At 40.2% G+C, this 24,039-nt stretch overlaps 1 long non-coding RNA gene across 1 annotated transcript in view; it reads left to right on the top strand.

Moving 5' to 3' along the window:
- Positions 1-20,115, top strand: part of LOC147581267 (uncharacterized) — a 139,896-nt gene extending 119,781 nt beyond the window's left edge. The window contains exon 3 of the long non-coding RNA XR_015251611.1: positions 19,952-20,115. This is a non-coding gene — a long non-coding RNA (uncharacterized LOC147581267). The remainder of the gene's footprint in view (positions 1-19,951) is intronic.
- Positions 20,116-24,039: the final 3,924 nt, after the last annotated feature.

The following is a 24,039-nucleotide window of genomic DNA, read 5'->3' as shown; positions in this document are numbered from 1 at the left end:
CCAGGCATTTCCTGATTTTATTTTTCTCTTTAGAAATGGCTCAAAATGGGTCTTTTAAGGAACCCTTACAGCAGACATCTGACCTCCTGTGTTGCTCTCAGTCTCCATTATAATAAGAGTTTCTGGGACTTGTCAAAGAAAATCGCCTCGGGGTGTTCATGTTGGTCACATTTTAAGGCAGCTTTCATTAAGTAATGTTTGGAAACTTCTAGCAACCCTGGGAGAGATCAGTTCAACTTCCTGAGTTGTTCCAGGGCTAAGGATCTTTTGAGTTTATTTTATACCTCTGTAAACTGGGCATAAACACCTCTGTGGGACTATTGGCAGGGCTAGAATTTGTTTTTGTTTTTGTTTTTTTGTTTTTCCTTAGGCCTAAGGGCACATATTTTATAAAGTTTAACGTAACCTTTTAATCTGTTAAGGGCATCCACAAAAGAGAATGGCTTAAAGGCTTTCCTTTGATAGTGTGTTTTTTAATTGATATGATAATGATGTCAGTGCACTTTCTCCTCCTTTGCAAATGTCCCAAACCTTTCCAGCAGAGCCAAAAAGGCGAAATCTGAGAACTCTTTAAAGATAAATCAGCTCCCAACTTTCAAAGGGTCAACGTAGCGCTCTTTTAGGATATTGGCCTGTAAAAGCACAGACAGAGCCTTTAGGTCTGTAAGTAAATGAGTTAGTTATATGGCTTTACATAGTACTCAACAAAGTTTGTTGGAGGATGTATGTAGTGGTGGGGAGGATCCCACCTAGTTAATAGAGTTGTTTTGTTGTTTATTTAATGACCCATATTCTGAGAGATATCTTGAGGTTGTCTTGTTGCAACCACAGAGCTGAACACAACTGTGTTTTTGCACATCTCAGAACATGTCTGGTGGCCCATAGGTGCTGTTCGTATAGTATCCTCTAGGTGACAAGATGCTGCTTCCAATACCATGACCTCTCGTGAAGTCTCACCAAATGTCACTGCCTTATCTGATTGTGCCTGTGGGCCTGGCCTCCATGCACACATGAAGCAGATGGAGAGCTGTGTCTGTGCCCCTGTGGCCGTCAAAGGCCAGCTGTGGCCAACACAGCCAGAGGTCAATCGGGATCACCAGTTGTGGTGCTAGAGAAGGAATGACGAGATTTATGTGGGAATGGAAAAGAAAACAAAAACGTGAGTGGTATTTTAGATTTAGCCTCTGTGATGATTGTTATCTAATAGAATAATGGAGAAATCAAATCAGATTCCTAAGTTATTTTAGTATAGGTAATTAATACGAAACTATGAACTGAAGTAATAGTCTAAGAAGTTTTAATTTGAGGGGAAGATGAATTCACTGGGAGAAAATTGAATTTCAGGTCCCTTCGAGGATTTCCAGGCTGTGGATGGAAAGAGATAGTTTCCATTCCATAGAGTTATAGAGTCAAGATTGTCCTGGCAATTAAAGAGGATATAAAAAGCCCTTAGAGGGAAAAATTAGAGAGGACATTAAGGTTTGGGTCATAAAGTGGTACTAGTGACAGCAAGAACAGCGATAAGAAAATAAGGAGGTAGTAAAGAAGAAAGTATTGAAAAGAGAAAACAGCTAATTGATACAGTAAGATCCTACAGGAGGAGAGAAGGAGAGATCAAGTATAAGCAGGGAGGGTGGGGATATAAGTATTGGAAAGAAAGCTAGATTTCAAGGAGCATGTTATGCCAGGATATTTTTACTGATCCCTTTCTTGTGTGTGTATGAGTGTGTGTGTGTGTGTGTGTGTGTGTGTATGTTTGTAAATCTAAAAATGTAAGATCTCTTTGCACACACAATTCGGATGTTTAACATATATGCGGTATATATCAAATTGAGCAAGTTGACCTTACATTCTGGCACCGGGAGCTAATGGCAGGCTCGGAGTGCAGGAAGGCAGGAAGTGTAGTGGGTCTAACTTTTGATGGCCAGGAAAGAGCAAAGAGAAAACTAAGCACACCATCTAGAGGCAGAGCAAGGCTAAGGAACAAAGGAAGCCGTCCAAAAGACTCCTCTAATTCAAAGAGTACAGCCAAGGGCAAAAACTAGGCCTCTGGGTAAAGGTCTGCTGTGGGCTCAGAAAATAGAGTGAATACAATTTGGAATGGATATATGGTACCCAGCGTGGGGTGAAACCATGAGGAGCTTCTATGTAGGGTCCAGCCCCTTCTACAGGGCAGGGGCAGTCGTGCCAACTGAGATGGAAGTATTAAAGTTGATCTTTAAGGTTTGGAGACGTACAAATACATAGCAAATACCATTTTCTTCAAGAGAGTGCCGAACTGACCATGGGGTTGAATTTTTAAGGCAAATCAATGTGTCTTTTTTTTTTTTTTTTTTAGTTAAATGGAAAATGATCACTAGGATCCATTTATTTGCCCTTTTATTTCGTACAAGCATACAATATATAGCAAGTGCAAAGTAGTTTATAATTCCTTTAAAATTTATTTTCCAAGTCAAACTTTTAATTTTATAAGACAGCCAACTCTGTTTCATTAGATAGAGTACCTCTCTTTAAATTCCCAAATACAAATTTACTTTTGACCTGCTGGAGTTGGATTTTTATGACTCTGATTAACAAATAGCAGAAGTCAAAAATGCCACCTCTTTAGAAGTGTGAAACTGATTTAAAGATGAAACCAATGCTTATTCATTGCATATCCTAAGTAATTGATCTTTCCATGAAAGAGTTGATGGACAAATTGCTTTCCTTAGTTAGATAGTCTTAGGAAGGCTGATTTAACATAAACCGGTCAAGCAGGTTCCAGCCTGACTTTGTTTTCACATAAGCCATTTTTGCAGAGTAAGGAGGTCTGACAAATAGCAAACTCTAGCTTTTTATGTCTTTCTAAATCACCTTCCTGCTTTGTCAGTGTATATAATCTCCCCTTTACATATTAATCATCAATGCCTAAAAGTTGAGACCCTTTCCATGTAATCCTGCCCCAGGCACAGATTTTGTATATAATCTCCCTTTTACATATTAATCATCAGTGCCTAAAAGTTGAGACCCTTTCCATGTAATCCTGCCCCAGGCACATATTTTGTAGGTATCAAAAACTTGCCATTTTCAATGTCTTTCTAGGATATCAAAACTAGGGTTTCTGCTCTTTGTTTTTGTTTTCCTTTGTTTTTTAATTATTCCCTGTTCGTCACCTGGGCTGTTTTCAATTTCGCGTCTTGGGAAATGATACCTTCTAGGCACACATCTCAGTTTGCTCACTTACTGTAGTCTGGGAATGGGGCATCTCAGTGGCCCCCACTGGGGCAGAGAGAAAAGGAAAATGGAAGCCTGTGTCCATTCATCTGTGGTCTTGGAAGCCAGAGGAAAATGCAAATGCCAAGTTAGAAGAAAGAACAGAGAGGAAGAGTGGAATCTAAGTGAAGGATCTGTTACAGGGAAAAGACAACACCAGAAGCAGGCTGGGTGGTCTGGAACAAGAGTTGAGATATAGCACTAATGCCTGCATTGACCTGTACAGTGTCTCAGGGCTAAGTATGCTCTTCTGCAGGGGCAGGGGGCCTGGCTCTGAGCTCTAAGGAGAAAAAGAATTAAGGGGTCATTATACAGCTTAAGAATGATGCCCTTGATAGCAGCTTTACCCAAAATGTATGGGTCTTACCCATGAAACCATTTAAAAATAATGGTTCTTTTTGAAAATGAAGGGCACAGTGTTAAATGTTCTCATAGAAGCATTTCATTTATTAGTTCTTAATAAAAATGAGAACCTACTATTAAAGTTCTCTGAAGGGCTTTCTACCAGACAGTAAAGTTATATCATCATAGTTTGCAGTTTTCTGGGGATTCATTCTATAAATGAATGTAGAAATAGAGCTCGGGATAAATTCTGGATTTCCTCCCTACCACTTACTTGAACTGCTCTCGCTGAGATTACCATGACTATCCTGTTGCAAAGTTGTTTGGAAACGTCCAGGCCTAACCTTATTTCGCCTTTTAGCAATAGTTGATATGTCTTCCTATGTGAAATACTTCCTGAATGCTAACCGTTAATATTTAACATGCACGATGCTAAGAACTTTAGCTGCATTTAACTTTCCAACCCTATTATCAACCTTATTTACAGTTGAGGAAACTGTGAAGTTTAAGCAGCTAGATGAAATCTGTGTGACTGGTAGAATTCAAACTTTGTGTGTCCAATTCCAAAGCTGGAGCTCTTAACCAGTATGGTGTTCTGTCCACCACCTTCCTACATGTTCTTCTCTCCTCCCTTCCCTTCTTCCAGTTTATCTTATTTGGTGCAATGATAGAGTTTAGACTCAGCAGTAGTCCCTTAGCCCAGACCAATGTCACCTGCTAGATGCAGATGCCTGGGCCTTGCCTCAGATCAGTGACCCAGAACCCTTAGGGATGGGCCTGCCTGGATACCTGTAGGTTAAGAAGTTCTCCAGGTGACTCTAATGGCAGAAAGAGTTGAGAACAATGGAAAATCTAGAATAGTAGTTCCAAAACAGGATTTGTTATTAGAATTAACTGAGAATTTTATTTTTTCATTTAAAAAAATTTTTTTTGGAAGATGGCGGCGTAGGAGGACGCTGGGCTCACCGCGCGTCCTGCTGATCACTTAGATTCCACCCACACCTGCCTAAATAACCCAGAAAACCGCCAGAGGATTAGCAGAATGGAGTCGCCGGAGCCAAGCGCAGACGAGAGGCCCACGGAAGAGGGTAGGAAGGGCGGCGAGGCGGTGCGCGCTCCACGGACTGGCAAGAGGGAGCCGGGGCGGAGGGGCGGCTCGCCGGCTAAGCAGAGCCCCGGAGTCTGGCTTGCAAAAAGCGGAGGGGCCTGACGGACTGTGTTCCGACAGCAAGCGCGACTTAGCGGCTGGGAGGTCATAAGTTAACAGCTATGCTCAGAAAGCGGGAAGACTGGAGGACAAAGGGAGGGAGAGCTGCTGAGCCCCCTGACGACAGAGCTCAGTTTGGTGGGGAACAAAGGCGCTCGCCAGCGCCATCTCCCCCGCCCATCCCCCAGCCAAAATCCCAAAGAGAACCAGTTCCTGCCAGGGAACTTGCTCGCTCTGCGCAAACACCCAACTCTGCGCTTCTGCGGAGCCAAACCTCCGGCAGCGGATCTGACTCCCTCCTGCTGCCACAGGGCCCCTCCTGAAGTGGATCACCTAAGGAGAAGCAAGCTAAGCCTGCCCCTCCTGCCCCTGTGCACCTTGCCTACCCACCCCAGCTAAGACGCCAGATCCCCAGCATCACAAGCCTGGCAGTGTGCAAGTAGCCCAGACAGGCCACCCCACCCCACAGTGAATCCCGCCCCTAGGAGAGGGGAAGAGAAGGCACACACCAGTCTGACAGTGGACACAGCGGTGGGCTGTGGGCAGACATCAGGTCTGACTGCAGCTCCGCCCACCAACTCCAGTTATACACCACAGCACAGGGGAAGTGCCCTGCAGGTCCTCACCACGCCCGGGACTATCCAAAATGACCAAGCGGAAGAATTCCCCTCAGAAGAATCTCCAGGAAATAACAACAGCTAATGAGCTGATCAAAAAGGATTTAAATAATATAACAGAAAGTGAATTTAGAATAATAGTCATAAAATTAATCGCTGGGCTTGAAAACAGTATAGCTGACAGCAGAGAATCTCTTGCTACAGAGATCAAGGGACTAAGGAACAGTCACGAGGAGCTGAAAAACGCTTTAAACGAAATGCATAACAAAATGGAAACCACCACGGCTCGGATTGAAGAGGCAGAGGAGAGAATAGGTGAACTAGAAGATAAAGTTATGGAAAAAGAGGAAGCTGAGAAAAAGAGAGATAAAAAAAATCCAGGAGTATGCGGGGAAAATTAGAGAACTAAGTGATACACTAAAAAGAAATAATATACGCATAATTGGTATCCCAGAGGAGGAAGAGAGAGGGAAAGGTGCTGAAGGGGTACTTGAAGAAATACTAGCTGAGAACTTCCCTGAAGTGGGGAAGGAAAAAGGCATTGAAATCCAAGAGGCACAGAGAACTCCCTTCAGACGTAACTTGAATCGATCTTCTGCACGACATATCATAGTGAAACTGGCAAAATACAAGGATAAAGAGAAAATTCTGAAAGCAGCAAGGGGTAAACGTGCCCTCACATATAAAGGGAGACCTATAAGACTCGTGACTGATCTCTCTTTTGAAACTTGGCAGGCCAGAAAGAATTGGCACGAGATTTTCAGTGTGCTAGACAGAAAAAATATGCAGCCGAGAATCCTTTATCCAGCAAGTCTGTCATTTAGAATCGAAGGAGAGATAAAGGTCTTCCCAAACAAACAAAAACTGAAGGAATTTGTCACCACTACACCAGCCCTCCAAGAGATCCTAAGGGGGACCCTGTGAGACAAAGTACCAGAGACATCACTACAAGCATAAAACATACAGACATCACAATGACTCTAAACCCATATCTTTCTATAATAACACTGAATGTAAATGGATTAAATGCGCCAACCAAAAGACATAGGGTATCAGAATGGATAAAAAAACAAGACCCATCTATTTGCTGTCTACAAGAGACTCATTTTAGACCTGAGGACACCTTCAGATTGAGAGTGAGGGGATGGAGAACTATTTATCATGCTACTGGAAGCCAAAAGAAAGCTGGAGTAGCCATCCTTATATCAGACAAACTACACTTTAAATTAAAGGCTGTAACAAGAGATGAAGAAGGACATTATATAATAGTGACAGGGTCTATCCATCAGGAAGAGCTAACAATTATAAATGTCTATGCGCCGAATACCGGAACGCCCAAAAATATAAAACAATTACTCATAAACATAAGCAACCTTGTTGATAAGAATGTGGTAATTGCAGGGGACTTTAACACCCCACTTACAGAAATGGATAGATCATCTAGACACACGGTCAATAAAGAAACAAGGGCCCTGAATGAGACATTGGATCAGATGGACTTGACAGATATATTTAGAACTCTGCAACCCAAAGCAACAGAATATACTTTCTTCTCGAGTGCACATGGAACATTCTCCAAGATAGATCATATACTGGGTCACAAAACAGCCCTTCATAAGTTCACAAGAATTGAAATCATACCATGCATACTTTCAGACCACAATGCTATGAAGCTTGAAATCAACCACAGAAAAAAGTCTGGAAAACCTCCAAAAGCATGGAGGTTAAAGAACACCCTACTAACGAATGAGTGGGTCAACCAGGCAATTAGAGAAGAAATTAAAAAATATATGGAAACAAACGAAAATGAAAATACAACAATCCAAACGCTTTGGGACGCAGCGAAGGCAGTCCTGAGAGGAAAATACATTGCAATCCAGGCCTATCTCAAGAAACAAGAAAAATCCCAAATACAAAATCTAACAGCACACCTAAAGGAAATAGAAGCAGAACAGCAAAGGCAGCCTAAACCCAGCAGAAGAAGAGAAATAATAAAGATCAGAGCAGAAATAAACAATATAGAATCTAAAAAAACTGTAGAGCAGATCAACGAAACCAAGAGTTGGTTTTTTGAAAAAATAAACAAAATTGACAAACCTCTAGCCAGGCTTCTCAAAAAGAAAAGGGAGATGACCCAAATAGATAAAATCATGAATGAAAATGGAATCATTACAACCAATCCCCCAGAGATACAAGCAATTATCAGGGAATACTATGAAAAATTATATGCCAACAAATTGGACAACCTGGAAGAAATGGACAAATTCCTAAACACCCACACGCTTCCAAAACTCAATCAGGAGGAAATAGAAAGCTTGAACAGACCCATAACCAGCGAAGAAATTGAATCAGTCATCAAAAATCTCCCAACAAATAAGAGTCCAGGACCAGATGGCTTCCCAGGGGAGTTCTACCAGACGTTTAAAGCAGAGATAATACCTATCCTTCTCAAGCTATTCCAAGAAATAGAAAGGGAAGGAAAACTTCCAGACTCATTCTATGAAGCCAGTATTACTTTGATTCCTAAACCAGACAGAGACCCAGTAAAAAAAGAGAACTACAGGCCAATATCCCTGATGAATATGGATGCAAAAATTCTCAGTAAGATACTAGCAAATCGAATTCAACGGCATATAAAAAGAATTATTCACCATGATCAAGTGGGATTCATTCCTGGGATGCAGGGCTGGTTCAACATTCGCAAATCAATCAACGTGATACATCACATTAATAAAAGAAAAGATAAGAACCATATGATCCTGTCAATCGATGCAGAAAAGGCCTTTGACAAAATTCAGCACCCTTTCTTAATAAAAACCCTTGAGAAAGTCGGGATAGAAGGAACATACTTAAAGATCATAAAAGCCATTTATGAAAAGCCCACAGCTAACATCATCCTCAACGGGGAAAAACTGAGAGCTTTTTCCCTGAGATCAGGAACACGACAGGGATGCCCACTCTCACCGCTGTTGTTTAACATAGTGTTGGAAGTTTTAGCATCAGCAATCAGACAACAAAAGGAAATCAAAGGCATCAAAATTGGCAAAGATGCAGTCAAGCTGTCACTGTTTGCAGATGACATGATACTCTACATGGAAAACCCCATAGATGACATGATACTCTACATGGAAAATCCGATAGACTCCACCAAAAGTCTGCTAGAACTGATACATGAATTCAGCAATGTTGCAGGATACAAAATCAATGTACAGAAATCAGTTGCATTCTTATACACTAACAATGAAGCAACAGAAAGACAAATAAAGAAACTGATCCCATTCACAATTGCACCAAGAAGCATAAAATACCTAGGAATAAATCCAACCAAAGATGTAAAGGATCTGTATGCTGAAAACTATAGAAAGCTTATGAAGGTAATTGAAGAAGATTTAAAGAAATGGAAAGACATTCCCTGCTCATGGATTGGAAGAATAAATATTGTCAAAATGTCAATACTACCCAAAGCTATCTACACATTCAATGCAATCCCAATCAAAATTGCACCAGCATTCTTCTCGAAACTAGAACAAGCAATCCTAAAATTCATATGGAACCACAAAAGGCCCCGAATAGCCAAAGTAATTTTGAAGAAGACCAAAGCAGGAGGCATCACAATCCCAGACTTTAGCCTCTACCACAAAGCTGTCATCATCAAGACAGCATGGTATTGGCACAAACACAGACACATAGACCAATGGAATAGAATAGAAAGCCCAGAACTAGACCCACAAACATATGGCCAACTAATCTTTGACAAAGCAGGAAAGAGCATCCAATGGAAAAAAGACAGTCTCTTTAACAAATGGTGCTGGGAGAACTGGACAGCAACATGCAGAAGATTGAAACTAGACCACTTTCTCACACCATTCACAAAAATAAACTCAAAATGGATAAAGGACCTGAATGTGAGACAGGAAACCATCAAAACCCTAGAGGAGAAAGCAGGAAAAGACCTCTCTGACCTCAGCCGTAGCAATCTCTTACTCGACACATACCCAAAGGCAAGGGAATTAAAAGCAAAAGTGAATTCCTGGGACCTTATGAAGATAAAAAGCTTCTGCACAGCAAAGGAAACAACCAACAAAACTAAAAGGCAACCAACGGAATGGGAAAAGATATTTGCAAATGACATATCGGACAAAGGGCTAGTATCCAAAATCTATAAAGAGCTCACCAAGCTCCACACCCGAAAAACAAATAACCCAGTGAAGAAATGGGCAGAAAACATGAATAGACACGTCTCTAAAGCAGACCTTCGGATGGCCAACAGGCACATGAAAAGATGTTCAGCGTCGCTCCTCATCAGGGAAATACAAATCAAAACCACACTCAGGTATCACCTCACGCCAGTCAGAGTGGCCAAAATGAACAAATCAGGAGACTATAGATGCTGGAGAGGATGTGGAGAAACGGGAACCCTCTTGCACTGTTGGTGGGAATGCAAATTGGTGCAGCCGCTCTGGAAAGCAGTGTGGAGGTTCCTCAGAAAATTAAAAATAGACCTACCCTATGACCCAGCAATAGCACTGCTAGGAAGTTACCCAAGGGACACAGGAGTACTGATGCATAGGGGCACTTGTACCCCAATGTTCATAGCAGCACTCTCAACAATAGCCAAATTATGGAAAGAGCCTAAATGTCCATCACCTGATGAATGGATAAAGAAATTGTGGTTTATATACACAATGGAATACTAAGTGGCAATGAGAAAAAATGAAATATGGCCTTTTGTAGCAACGTGGATGGAACTGGAGAGCGTGATGCTAAGTGAAATAAGCCATACAGAGAAAGACAGATACCATATGGTTTCACTCTTATGTGGATCCTGAGAAACTTAACAGGAACCCATGGGGGAGGGGAAGGAAAAAAAAAAAAAAGAGGTTAGAGTGGGAGAGAGCCAAAGCATAAGAGACTGTTGAGAACTGAGAACAAACTAAGGGTTGATGGGGGGTGGGAGGGAGGAGAGGGTGGGTGATGGGTATTGAGGAGGGCACCTTTTGGGATGAGCACTGGGTGTTGTATGGAAACCAATTTGACAATAAATTTCATATATAAATAAAAAAAATTAAAAATAAAAAAAATTCAAAAAAAAATAAAAAAGAAAAAAAAATTTTTTTAAACGTTTATTTTTGAGACAGAGAGAGACAGAGCATGAATGGGGGAGGGTCAGAGAGAGAGGGAGACACAGAATCTGAAACAGGCTCCAAGCTGTCAGCACAGAGCCCAATGCGGGGCTCCAACTCACAGACTGCAAGATCATGACCTGAGCCAAAGTCGGACACTTAACCGACAGAGCCACCCAGGCACCCCGAGAATTTTAAAACCCTATCTGGGGTGGGCAGGGAATCTGTGTTTTTTCGAGAACTCACAGGTGATTCTGATTATCAATCAGATTCAGTAACAAGTTCAAGTTACCCTCTCAGTTAACCGCCATAGAAACAAAACTTCACACAGGAGTTTTGTGGTGTAAATATTCGGTGTGGTTTTAAATATCAAACCACTACAAACAGCAAATGAGATTTTGAAACAAAAGTAGAGACAATTGTTTTCAAGCTCCTTCATGTGGCTGACAAGGGTGTCCGTGGATGACACCTGCTAGTTCTGTGTCTCTTACTACTTCCTCCTTAAAACCCCATTGAACAGAAGCATTCCCAGAGCTGAATGCAGTTTCCTGCCTTTATGTCTTTCGTTCTTTTCCTTACCAAGAATTCCTACATTTGACTTCTAGGGCTGACTAATTCTGTCCTTGGAACCACTCAGGTCTTTCCACATTCAAGTAAGCCTCCCCTCAGTGGGGTTGGGGTTCAGTGGCATAGCCAGGTCATTCCCAGCACCCTGTGTGTTTCTGTCATTGCGTTTATCACATTATATTGGACTGCTCTGCCCCTGTGTCTGCTCCCCCACCAGCTTGTTAGTTCCGTGAGGATGGGGACTGTGTGCCACCCATCTCGGTATTCCCAGGCTCTAGCAAAGTTCCTGGCAACTGACACTGTTTCATAAATGTTTGCCAAATGAATGTTAAAATGAACTGATGTAGTTGCAGGTAATGCTTCGCCAAGTAAAAGAGTAACTTTGGGAAGAAAAGAAATTGAAGTACATCAGATGATTAATTTTAAAAACAGTTCTTATACAATTGTAAAAATAAAATGTCTATTGAAGAAACCTTACAAATAAATCATAGCTAGAAAAAGAAAAGTCCCCATAACTCTAGAGATAACCCCTTTTTTAAAATTTCTTTTTTTATTTTTATTTTTTCAATATATGAAATTTATTGTCAAATTGGTTTCCATACAACACCCAATGCTCATCCCAAAAGGTGCCCTCCTCAATACCCATCACCCACCCTCCCCTCCCTCCCACCCCCCATCAACCCTTAGTTTGTTCTCAGTTTTTAAGAGTCTCTTATACTTTGGCTCTCTCCCACTCTAACCTCTTTTTTTTTTCCTACCCCTCCCCATGGGCTCCTGTTAAGTTTCTCAGGATCCACATAAGAGTGAAAACATATGGTATCTGTCTTTCTCTGTATGACTTATTTCACTTAGCATCACACTCTCCAGTTCCATCCATGTTGCTACAAAGGGCCATATTTCATTCTTTCCCATTGCCACGTAGTACTCCATTGTGTATATAAACCACAATTTCTTTATCCATTCATCAGGTGATGGACATTTAGGCTCTTTCCATAATTTGCCTATTGTTGAGAGTGCTGTTGTAAACATTGGGGTACAAGTGCCCCTATGCATCAGTACTCCTGTATCCCTTGGGTAAATTCGTAGCAGTGCTACTACTGGGTCATAAGGTAGGTGTATTTGTAATTTTCTGAGGAACCTCCACACTGCTTTCCAGAGCGGCTGCACCAATTTGCATTCCCACCATCAGTGCAAGAGGGTTCCGTTTCTCCACATCCTCTCCAGCATCTATAGTCTCCTGATTCGTTCATTTTGGCCACTCTGACTGGCATGAGGTGATACCTGAGTGTGGTTTTGATTTGTATTTCCCTGATGAGGAGCGACGCTGAACATCTTTTCATGTGCCTGTTGGCCATCCGAAGGTCTGCTTTAGAGACGTGTCTATTCATGTTTTCTGCCCATTTCTTCACTGGGTTATTTGTTTTTCGGGTGTGGAGCTTGGTGAGCTCTTTATAGATTTTGGATACTAGCCCTTTGTCCGATATGTCATTTGCAAATATCTTTTCCCATTCCGTTGGTTGCCTTTTAGTTTTGTTGGTTGTTTCCTTTGCTGTGCAGAAGCTTTTTATCTTCATAAGGTCCCAGGAATTCACTTTTGCTTTTAATTCCCTTGCCTTTGGGTATGTGTCGAGTAAGAGATTGCTACGGCTGAGGTCAGAGAGGTCTTTTCCTGCTTTCTCCTCTAGGGTTTTGATGGTTTCCTGTCTCACATTCAGGTCCTTTATCCATTTTGAGTTTATTTTTGTGAATGGTGTGAGAAAGTGGTCTAGTTTCAATCTTCTGCATGTTGCTGTCCAGTTCTCCCAGCACCATTTGTTAAAGAGACTGTCTTTTTTCCATTGGATGCTCTTTCCTGCTTTGTCAAAGATTAGTTGGCCATATGTTTGTGGGTCTAGTTCTGGGCTTTCTATTCTATTCCATTGGTCTATGTGTCTGTGTTTGTGCCAATACCATGCTGTCTTGATGATGACAGCTTTGTGGTAGAGGCTAAAGTCTGGGATTGTGATGCCTCCTGCTTTGGTCTTCTTCAAAATTACTTTGGCTATTCGGGGCCTTTTGTGGTTCCATATGAATTTTAGGATTGCTTGTTCTAGTTTCGAGAAGAATGCTGGTGCAATTTTGATTGGGATTGCATTGAATGTGTAGATAGCTTTGGGTAGTATTGACATTTTGACAATATTTATTCTTCCAATCCATGAGCAGGGAATGTCTTTCCATTTCTTTAAATCTTCTTCAATTACCTTCATAAGCTTTCTATAGTTTTCAGCATACAGATCCTTTACATCTTTGGTTGGATTTATTCCTAGGTATTTTATGCTTCTTGGTGCAATTGTGAATGGGATCAGTTTCTTTATTTGTCTTTCTGTTGCTTCATTGTTAGTGTATAAGAATGCAACTGATTTCTGTACATTGATTTTGTATCCTGCAACATTGCTGAATTCATGTATCAGTTCTAGCAGACTTTTGGTGGAGTCTATCGGATTTTCCATGTAGAGTATCATGTCATCTATGGGGTTTTCCATGTAGAGTATCATGTCATCTGCAAACAGTGACAGCTTGACTGCATCTTTGCCAATTTTGATGCCTTTGATTTCCTTTTGTTGTCTGATTGCTGATGCTAAAACTTCCAACACTATGTTAAACAACAGCGGTGAGAGTGGGCATCCCTGTCGTGTTCCTGATCTCAGGGAAAAAGCTCTCAGTTTTTCCCCGTTGAGGATGATGTTAGCTGTGGGCTTTTCATAAATGGCTTTTATGATCTTTAAGTATGTTCCTTCTATCCCGACTTTCTCAAGGGTTTTTATTAAGAAAGGGTGCTGAATTTTGTCAAAGGCCTTTTCTGCATCGATTGACAGGATCATATGGTTCTTATCTTTTCTTTTATTAATGTGATGTATCACGTTGATTGATTTGCGAATGTTGAACCAGCCCTGCATCCCAGGAATGAATCCCACTTGATCATGGTGAATAATTCTTTTTATATGCCGTTGAATTCGATTTGCTAGTATCTTACTGAGAATTTTTGCATCCATATTCATCAGGGATATTGGCCTGTAGTTCTCTTTTTTTACTGGGTCTCTGTCTGGTTTAGGAATCAAAGTAATACTGGCTTCATAGAATGAGTCTGGAAGTTTTCCTTCCCTTTCTATTTCTTGGAATAGCTTGAGAAGGATAGGTATTATCTCTGCTTTAAACGTCTGGTAGAACTCCCCTGGGAAGCCATCTGGTCCTGGACTCTTATTTGTTGGGAGATTTTTGATGACTGATTCAATTTCTTCGCTGGTTATGGGTCTGTTCAAGCTTTCTATTTCCTCCTGATTGAGTTTTGGAAGCGTGTGGGTGTTTAGGAATTTGTCCATTTCTTCCAGGTTGTCCAATTTGTTGGCATATAATTTTTCATAGTATTCCCTGATAATTGCTTGTATCTCTGGGGGATTGGTTGTAATGATTCCATTTTCATTCATGATTTTATCTATTTGGGTCATCTCCCTTTTCTTTTTGAGAAGCCTGGCTAGAGGTTTGTCAATTTTGTTTATTTTTTCAAAAAACCAACTCTTGGTTTCGTTGATCTGCTCTACAGTTTTTTTAGATTCTATATTGTTTATTTCTGCTCTGATCTTTATTATTTCTCTTCTTCTGCTGGGTTTAGGCTGCCTTTGCTGTTCTGCTTCTATTTCCTTTAGGTGTGCTGTTAGATTTTGTATTTGGGATTTTTCTTGTTTCTTGAGATAGGCCTGGATTGCAATGTATTTTCCTCTCAGGACTGCCTTCGCTGCGTCCCAAAGCGTTTGGATTGTTGTATTTTCATTTTCGTTTGTTTCCATATATTTTTTAATTTCTTCTCTAATTGCCTGGTTGACCCACCCATTCGTTAGTAGGGTGTTCTTTAACCTCCATGCTTTTGGAGGTTTTCCAGACATTTTCCTGTGGTTGATTTCAAGCTTCATAGCATTGTGGTCTGAAAGTATGCATGGTATGATTTCAATTCTTGTGAACTTATGAAGGGCTGTTTTGTGACCCAGTATATGATCTATCTTGGAGAATGTTCCATGTGCACTCGAGAAGAAAGTATATTCTGTTGCTTTGGGATGCAGAGTTCTAAATATATCTGTCATGTCCATCTGATCCAATGTCTCATTCAGGGCCCTTGTTTCTTTATTGACCGTGTGTCTAGATGATCTATCCATTTCTGTAAGTGGAGTGTTAAAGTCCCCTGCAATTACCACATTCTTATCAACAAGGTTGCTTATGTTTATGAGTAATTTTTTTATATATTTGGGGGCTCCCGTATTCGGCGCATAGACATTCATAATTGTTAGCTCTTCCTGATGGAGAGGCCCTGTAATTATTATATAATGCCCTTCCTCATCTCTTGTTATAGCCTTTAATTTAAAGTCTAGTTTGTCTGATATAAGTATGGCTACTCCAGCTTTCTTTTGGCTTCCAGTAGCATGATAGATAGTTCTCCATCCCCTCACTCTCAATCTGAAGGTGTCCTCAGGTCTAAAATGAGTCTCTTGTAGACAGCAAATAGATGGGTCTTATTTTTTTATCCATTCTGATACCCTATGTCTTTTGGTTGGCACATTTAGTCCATTTACATTCAGTGTTATTATAGAAAGATATGGGTTTAGAGTCATTGTGATGTCTGTATGTTTTATGCTTGTAGTGATGTCTCCGGTACTTTGTCTCACAGGATCCCCCTTAGGATCTCTTGAAGGGCTGGTTTGGTGGTGACAAATTTCTTCGGTTTTTGTTTGTTTGGGAAGACCTTTATCTCTCCTTCTATTCTAAATGACAGACTTGCTGGATAAAGGATTCTCGGCTGCATATTTTTTCTGTTCATCACATTGAAGCTCTCCTGCCAATCCTTTCTGGCCTGCCAAGTTTCAGAAGAGAGATCAGTCACGAGTCTTATAGGTCTCCCTTTACATGTTAGGGCACGTTTATCCCTTGCTGCTTTCAGAATTTTCTCTTTATCCTTGTATTTTGCCAGTTTCACTATGATATGTCGTGCAGAAGATCGATTCAAGTTACGTCTGAAGGGAGTTCTCTGTGCCTCTTGGATTTCAATGCCTTTTTCCTTCCCCAGATCAGGGAAGTTCTCAGCTATTATTTCTTCAAGTACACCTTCAGCACCTTTCCCTGTCTCTTCCTCCTCTGGAATACCAATTATGTGTAGATTATTCCTGTTAGGTCATCACTTAGTTCTCTAATTTTCCCCTCATACTCCTGGATTTTTTTATCTCTCTTTTTCTCAGCTTCCTCTTTTTCCATAATTTTATCTTCTAGTTCACCTATTCTCTCCTCTGCCTCTTCAATCCAAGCCGTAGTTGTCTCCATTTTATTTTGCAACTCGTTGATAGCATTTTTTAGTTCCTCGTGACTGTTCCTTAGTCCCTTGATCTCTGTAGCAAGAGATTCTCGGCTGTCCTTTATACTGTTTTCAAGCCCAGAGATTAATTTTATGACTAGTATTCTAAATTCACTTTCTGTTATGTTGTTTAAATCATTTTGATCAGTCATTAGCTGTTGTTATTTTCTGGACGTTTTTCTGAGGGCAATTCTTCCGTTTTGTCATTTTGGATAGTCCCTGGAGTGGTGCAGGACTGCGGGGCACTTCCCCTGTGCTGTCTTGAATAACTTGTGTTGGTGGGCGGGGGGCAGTCAGACCTGATGTCTGCCCCCAGCCCACCGCTGGGGCCACAGTCAGACTGGTGTGTGCCTTCTCTTCCCCTCTCCTAGGGGCCGGATTCACTGTGGGGTGGCCCGTCTGGGCTACTTGCACACTGCCAGGCTTGTGGTGCTGGGGATCTGGCGTATCAGCTGGGGTGGATCGGCAAGGTGCACAGGGGCAGGAGGGGCAGGCTTAGCTCGCTTCTCCTTCGGTGATCCACTTCAGGAGGGGCCCTGTGGCAGCGGGAGGGAGTCAGACCCACTGCCGGAGGGGTCGATCTGCAGAAGCACAGTGTTGGGTGTTTGTGCAGAGCAAGCAATTTCCCTGGCAGAAACTGGTTCCCTTTGGGATTTTGGCTGGGGGATGGGCAAGGGAGATGGCGCTGGCAAGCGCCTTTGTTCCCAGCCAAACTGAGCTCTGTCTCCTGGGGCTCAACAACTCTCCCTCCCGTTGACCTCCAGCCCTCCCGCTCTCCGAGCAGAGCTTGCAGCTTATAACCTTCCAGATGTCAAGTCCCTCTTGCTGTCGGAACACTCTCCGCCTGGCCCCTCTGCTTTTGCCAGCCAGTCTTGGGGGCTCTGCTTGGCCGGTGGGCCGCCCCTCCACCCCAGCTCCCTCCCGCCAGTCCGTGGAGCGCGCACCGCCTCGCCGCCCTTCTACCCTCTTCCGTGGGCCTCTTGTCTGAGCTTGGCTCCGGAGACTCCGTTCTGCTAATCCTCTGGCGGTTTTCTGGGTTATTTAGGCAGGTGTAGGTGGAGTCTAAGTGATCAGCAGGACGCACGGTGAGCCCAGCGTCCTCCTACACCACCATCTTCCCTGGAATCCCCCTAAAATTTCTTTTTTTAAATGTTTATTTATTTTGAGCGTGAGAGAAAGGGGAGGGAGGGGCAGAGAGACAGAGAGAGAGAGAATCCCAAGCAGGCCCTGTGCTATCAGCACAGAGTCTGGTGTGGGGTTCGATCTCGTGAACCCTGAGATCATGACTTGAGCCCAAAACAAGAGTAGGATGCTTAATGGACTGAGACACCCAGGCAGCCCTAGAGATAACCACTATTGAGATTTGGGATATTTCTCTCCTTTTATGCAGAGAAAATACATAGTGAAGGTATTTTCTCTTTTATATATGTGTATGTTTCCTGGTTTCCTGGAGCACAGATCTCGTTTTGAAAGAAGTCCTAACCCTGCCAAATTCCCTTCCTCTCCCCACTCTGAGAATCTGACTCTCTTTGTGCCCCTGAGCCACCATCCATTGTAGCCCTGTCACTCTCCCTACCAAGCCCAGGATCTCTCCCCTTTTTTTTTTTTTTTTTTTTTTGTATTCAATTCAATTCCAACGATACTGACTGACTCCTCCACTCAAAGCAGTGACTATGTTAAACATTGTGGGGAACATAAAAATGAGAAAGACACAGATTCTGTCCTTAGGAATCTATTAGCTGGGAGGGTACAAAAGACACTAAATAAAAGACAAAAGATGCTAAATATGGGGGTCTGACATAAAATAAGTTTACTTGGAGGGGAAGTCAAGAACTGATGGAAAGTGGTGAATCTGAGCTGAGCCTCTAGAGTCTGACAGGTAAGGCAGGGCACACCTGGAGAGGCAACAGCAGTTCCAAAATCAGCATGAGGAGTGATAAAGTCTGCCCCTGGCTCACCTCAGTTGCTTGTTAAAATGGCAGATTCCTATACCTACTGAAGCGAGGAAGGGAGGCAGAGACAGCAGGAATCTGCCATTTTAACAAGTTCTAGAGGTAACCTCATGCAGCTGATTTACAGACAGGCTCTTGAAAAGATTAGAATATGTTCACTTTATAGTCTTGGGTTTATGTCACAGACTACGTGATATGAAACATGGGAACACAGATTTTTGGGTGATAGAGTGGAAGGCAAATGACACCCTGAGCAGTTAATATTTTATTCCTGGGCAGTAGGGAGCCATTGCAGGTTTTTGAGCAAAGGAATGGCATCATCAGAGCTGTTAGTTAGAAAGAAGGAAATTTAGGGCTTAGTTCCTAGTCTTTGGTACCTATCAGAATCTAAATTGAGCTTTTATTTTTATTTTTATTTTTTTTAAATTTTTTTTCAACATTTATTTATTTTTGGGACAGAGAGAGACAGAGCATGAACGGGGAAGGGGCAGAGGGAGAGGGAGACACAGAATTGGAAACAGGCTCCAGGCTCCGAGCCATCAGCCCAGAGCCCGACGCGGGGCTTGAACTCAGGGACCGCGAGATCGTGACCTGGCTGAAGTCGGACGCTTAACCGACTGCGCCACCCAGGCGCCCCTAAATTGAGCTTTTAAAATATAGGGGCCAGGGGGCTCCCATCTGGAATATGGAATCTGTTAGTCAGGATTTTAAGTTCCATGGGTGATCTGGGTGCGGACTGAAAGTCCAGAGGCATTGTGCTGATGGCAGAGACGACTTCATGGGGATTAATCTAAGAATCCTGTGAGATCTTGCTTGCTGATTTGTGGTTTCTGTTTCTCAGAATGAGACAGAAATTATCTTTCAGCTTCAGCACCTTGGAGACTTATAGGGTTCTGTCTTCTCTGGAAGATCTCCCTGAATTAAATCCCTTGGGTCCTGGAAAACTGAGAAACTAGGCTGCTGTTGTAGCTGAACCCCCTTGAAACCGCTACCTGTCATGTCATGTATGCTTAAATGCTCATGAGTGACCGCGTACAGAAAGGCGCTGAATCGAGTGACATAGGCATCTAAGCACAATTGAAATATGAAGGGCCAGATTAATCATAATGCTCATTTTAGAAAGGGAGACAATAGAGAAAAAGGGAAATTGTTCAGTGTCAGGTGATAATCAGAGATAATTATGACTAAAACTCTAAGTCATTGCCCTAGAATATGTTATTGTTCCATTCACATTCACAAATGGGTATTATAAACTTTCTAGCATACCTGAAAAGTGGCTGTTATGTAAAAAAATATAACTTATACATGAATGTCTTTAAGAAATAGATGAACACAGTATCATGTTGTGTTTAAATTATAAAAACAAATTTCTCAGACCTAAATTGTTTAATAGAAAGACTATTGTCTGATAAACAATGAATAGTTTTTAGTCCCATGTGATAAGCTTCATATACTTTTACAAATTCTACAAACTTGGAGGTAAGTATAATTAACCAATTAACTTTCTTTTTTTTCAGATATGAAAACTGAGGCTTACTGAGGTAAGTTGTGGAGTCAATACCTGAACCCACGTCTGTTTGAACATATGACGCTCTGATGTCACTTTGGTTAGGATCCTAGCGATACCTCTCTCAACCTTAATTTTCCTTATCTGTAATACAGGCTTAGATGTGTTCTTTAAAGTCCCCATGCAGTACTAAGATTCTATAAGCTTGACTCTCACTATCTACTTTCTAAAATAAACTACAAATGTAACTAAAATCAAGTTATTTAGATGCTCCAGATTTCCCAAGCTACATGGGCCATTGTTCAATAATTTCTGTTATAACTTTTAAGATCATACTGCAACTTATATTTTTCATGGTACAAAATAGAAAATCTGATGTTCTTATTTACTTGAAATAATTTTGCCATTGCGTTCAAAATCCATAGACAAGTCCAGTCAATACTAAGTATTTCCCCCATTTTGAGCTTTTCTGTCTTAGAATTGTTTTAAATTTACATATATATGGAGATTTTAATTTTTTTGTCTTTGACTTCTAGCTTAATTGCATTATAGACAATGAATACTTTATAAGAAATTTCTTTGAAATTACTGGGCACTGTTAAGTGGGATTAGTAGAACTTTCATTCATTTGTTCCATTTTTGCTTAGAAAGACGGTAGCAATTGGATGCTAACCTATATAGCTACATTAAATCAGGCTGTCCAAATTGCTTATATCTTTGCTAATTTTACCTATTAACTTTTTAAATTTTTTACTTATTTTTGAGAGAGAGAGAGAGACAGAGTGAGAATGCGGGAGGGGCAGAGACAGAGGGAGACACAGAATTCAAAGCAGACTCCAGGCTCTGAGCTGTCAGCACAGACCCAATGCGGGGCTCGAACCCACGAACCGTGAGATCATGACCTAAGCTGAAGTCAGAAGCTTAACTGACTGACCACCAAGGAGCTCCTAATTTAACCTATTAAAAATAGAGGATTGTTTTGAAATCTCCCACTATGTTGGTAAATTTTTTCAAACCTCTTTTTCTATAACGTGAGGATAATTCAGGTGTATATAAGTTTACGACATTTACATTCTGATCGGTTGAACCTTTTCTCTTTATGCAGTGATTCTCTTCATCCCTAATGACATCCTAATAATGTTTTTCTGTCTTAAAGTCTATTTGTCTGCAATTTAAGCTCTCTTTAGTTAGTATTTGCTTGATATCTATATATCAGTATATTTGTTTTTTTATATTCTTAGATATGTTTCTTGTGAAAGGCATGTGCCACCAACTTTTACTGTTTTTTATATATCCTACCAGAACTGGTTGAGGTAGAATTTTAAATATAAGTTCTTAATGTTTTTCTATCTTTTTACTCAAAAGCCTTCAAACCATACACAAAGTTCTTGTCTTGCTTTTTTTCATTTAACACTACATCGTGGAGAGCTTTCTATAGTGGCCCATAGAGCACCTCCTTATTGTTATTCACTATCTGAGTCATGTTCCTTTTGAACCAGTGTTCTGTTGATACACATTTGGGTTATTACCAATATTTTTCTTACAAGTACTAACCTTGGGTATCATGTCACATGTGAAAATATATCTATAGGATAGATTTTCAGAAGTGCCGATTCCTGACTCAAAGTGTCTATTCTATGTATTTGTAATTTTGAAACATGTTGCCAAATTGGCCTCTGAAGGAGGTTGGACAAATTTGAACTCCTAAGACCCACATACGAGAAGGTTCATAGACTCAAAGGAAGAACATTATCATACTTTCAGATATTTATCGATCTTCTTGGTGAAAATGGAGTTTGAAATTACATTTCTCTTATGATTAACATTAAGAATATTTTCATGAGTTTTTAGGGGCATCTGTAAACTGCCCGTTCTTATCTTTTGCTTATTTTTCTATTGCAATGTTGATCTTTCTCTGACCTATCACAAGCACTGTAAGTGTTAGATGATTAGTCCTTTGTTATGAGTTGCAGTTTTCCAGTTTGTCATTTATTTTGACTTTGTTTTCATGCTCTTTCCTTTTTTTTCCCCCATGTACAATTATTTATTTTATGTGGTTAAATTTGTCAAGCTTGTGTGTGTGTGTTTTTTTATAATTTATAGATTTTTGAATCCTAACCCATCCTTTGGAAAGGAATCTCTCTTGTTCTAGTACTGTTATGATTTCAATTTTTTTATATATAAATCTTTGATCTAGTTGAAATTTTTCTAGTGAGTAGTGTGAGGTGGGATTCCAACTGCATTATGTTATCTTTTAGAAGCTTATGTCTTTATTTCATTTATTCATTTATTAGCTGGTCCATAATTTGAAAATGCCGCCTTTATCACATACTAAATTCCCATATATATTTAGATCTGTTCGGGGATTCTTCTATACCATGATTCTATTTCTGTTTCATGCAGAAAGACCACATTGTTAATTACTGAGGCATTATAAAATGTACTAGTACACGGTAGTTCTAGTTCTTCCCTTCAATGATTTTCGAGTTTTTCTGCCTATGTGGATATGGATTTTTCCCATATAAATGTAGGGTCAATTTATGCATACCTGAAGCTCATCACCCACCGTTTGTTTATATATTGGGAGATTATAACCTCTGTAATCTGGGAAGAATTAACCGTTTATAATCCTGAGTTTTACGGGCTGAGAACTGGCCGTTTCCTTTTGTTCAAGGCATCATTGGTTTTTCTCAAGAATGTGACTGAATCTTACTCTCATGAGAATTGCACACTTTTTGAAAAATTTATTCCTGGGAATTTATCTTTTTTACTGCTATTATAAATGGGGACATTCCTCCCCCCTTTTTTTTAAATTGGCATTGTTCAGGATACGAACGCTATTAATTTTTATACATTATTTTGTGCCATAAGCTCTCAGTGAATTTTATTATTATTTGCTAATTTTTTCATTGATTTTCTTAGTTTTTTAGTTAAGATATTAACATCTGTATGTGATAAAGTAATTTTACCTCCTCCTTTGCAGTTTTTATACATTCAATTTCTTCTGTCTGATTGCATTGATTAGTGTTACCCATAAAATGCCAAATGATAGTAATAAAAGTAGGCAGGCTTATTTTGTTTCTGACTTAAGTGGGCCTTGTATTTTGAATTAAGCATGATGATGGTTTGGGATACCAGGTAAATATATTTTCTTATGTGGAGAAAAAAGGTCAACTTTCCTTTAATTGAATATCTGTATAACAAATTGAAGAAAAAAAAAAAGAATTGAAGACACTTGTCAAATAACACTTCAGTGAAAATAATCATAGGAGTTTTTTTAAGAGCCATTAATATGGTAAATTTATATTAATAGATTTACTAATGTTAAACCATCCTTGCTTAAAATAAACTCAAGATGTATATTCTCTTAACATTCTGCTAGATGTTTGCCGATATTTTATTTACAAATTTTATATTGATGAGCTTTTCTTTTTATTAGAAAACTTTCTGGGCTTTGAATTCAATATTATAGTCACATTTAACAAAAGCATTTGAAATTTTCCTCCTTGAGTGTATGTTTAGAAAGAATATTGCAAGCATTGCAAATATCATCTCTCTCTATTTTTTAAAATTCTTCTGTAAAATTAATTTGCACTACGTTCTTTTTCTGGCAATAGTTATTTTACCACATTCACTGTTGATTGTTTTTTAAGTGTTCCATGGTCCCCTTAAGAGAAAATGAACATATTCTTAATTTTATGAATTTAGAATTCATATTATCAATCTGACATGACTTATTAAATATGTTACTGGACCTTTTATGCTTATTAGTTTTCCGCTTACTTAATCATGGACCAAGAGAAATAAATAAGTTTGCTGCAATTAGTCTGTTCCTACTAATTTTTCCTTATATCTCCTGATATTTTTATTCACGAATCTTTCTGTTATGTTACTTGGCACATAGATATGCAAAAGTATTAGGTCTTCATTTTGAACTATAGTGTTAATATTAGTGTCTGCCTTTTTGTGTGCAATTTAATGCTTTCTGGCTGAAATTTCATCTTTTCTTAAACCTTTTACTTTTATTTGCTATTCTACTGAATCTCTTTATCTTATATATCTCTTATAAACATAGTGTTGAATTTCCTTTTTGATATA

This window comes from Puma concolor, chromosome B2 (genome assembly GCF_028749965.1).
Source record: "Puma concolor isolate L17-30 chromosome B2, mPumCon1.1.hap2, whole genome shotgun sequence".
Taxonomy (NCBI): Eukaryota; Metazoa; Chordata; class Mammalia; order Carnivora; family Felidae; genus Puma; species Puma concolor.
This window is presented reverse-complemented; position numbering and strand designations above follow the sequence as displayed.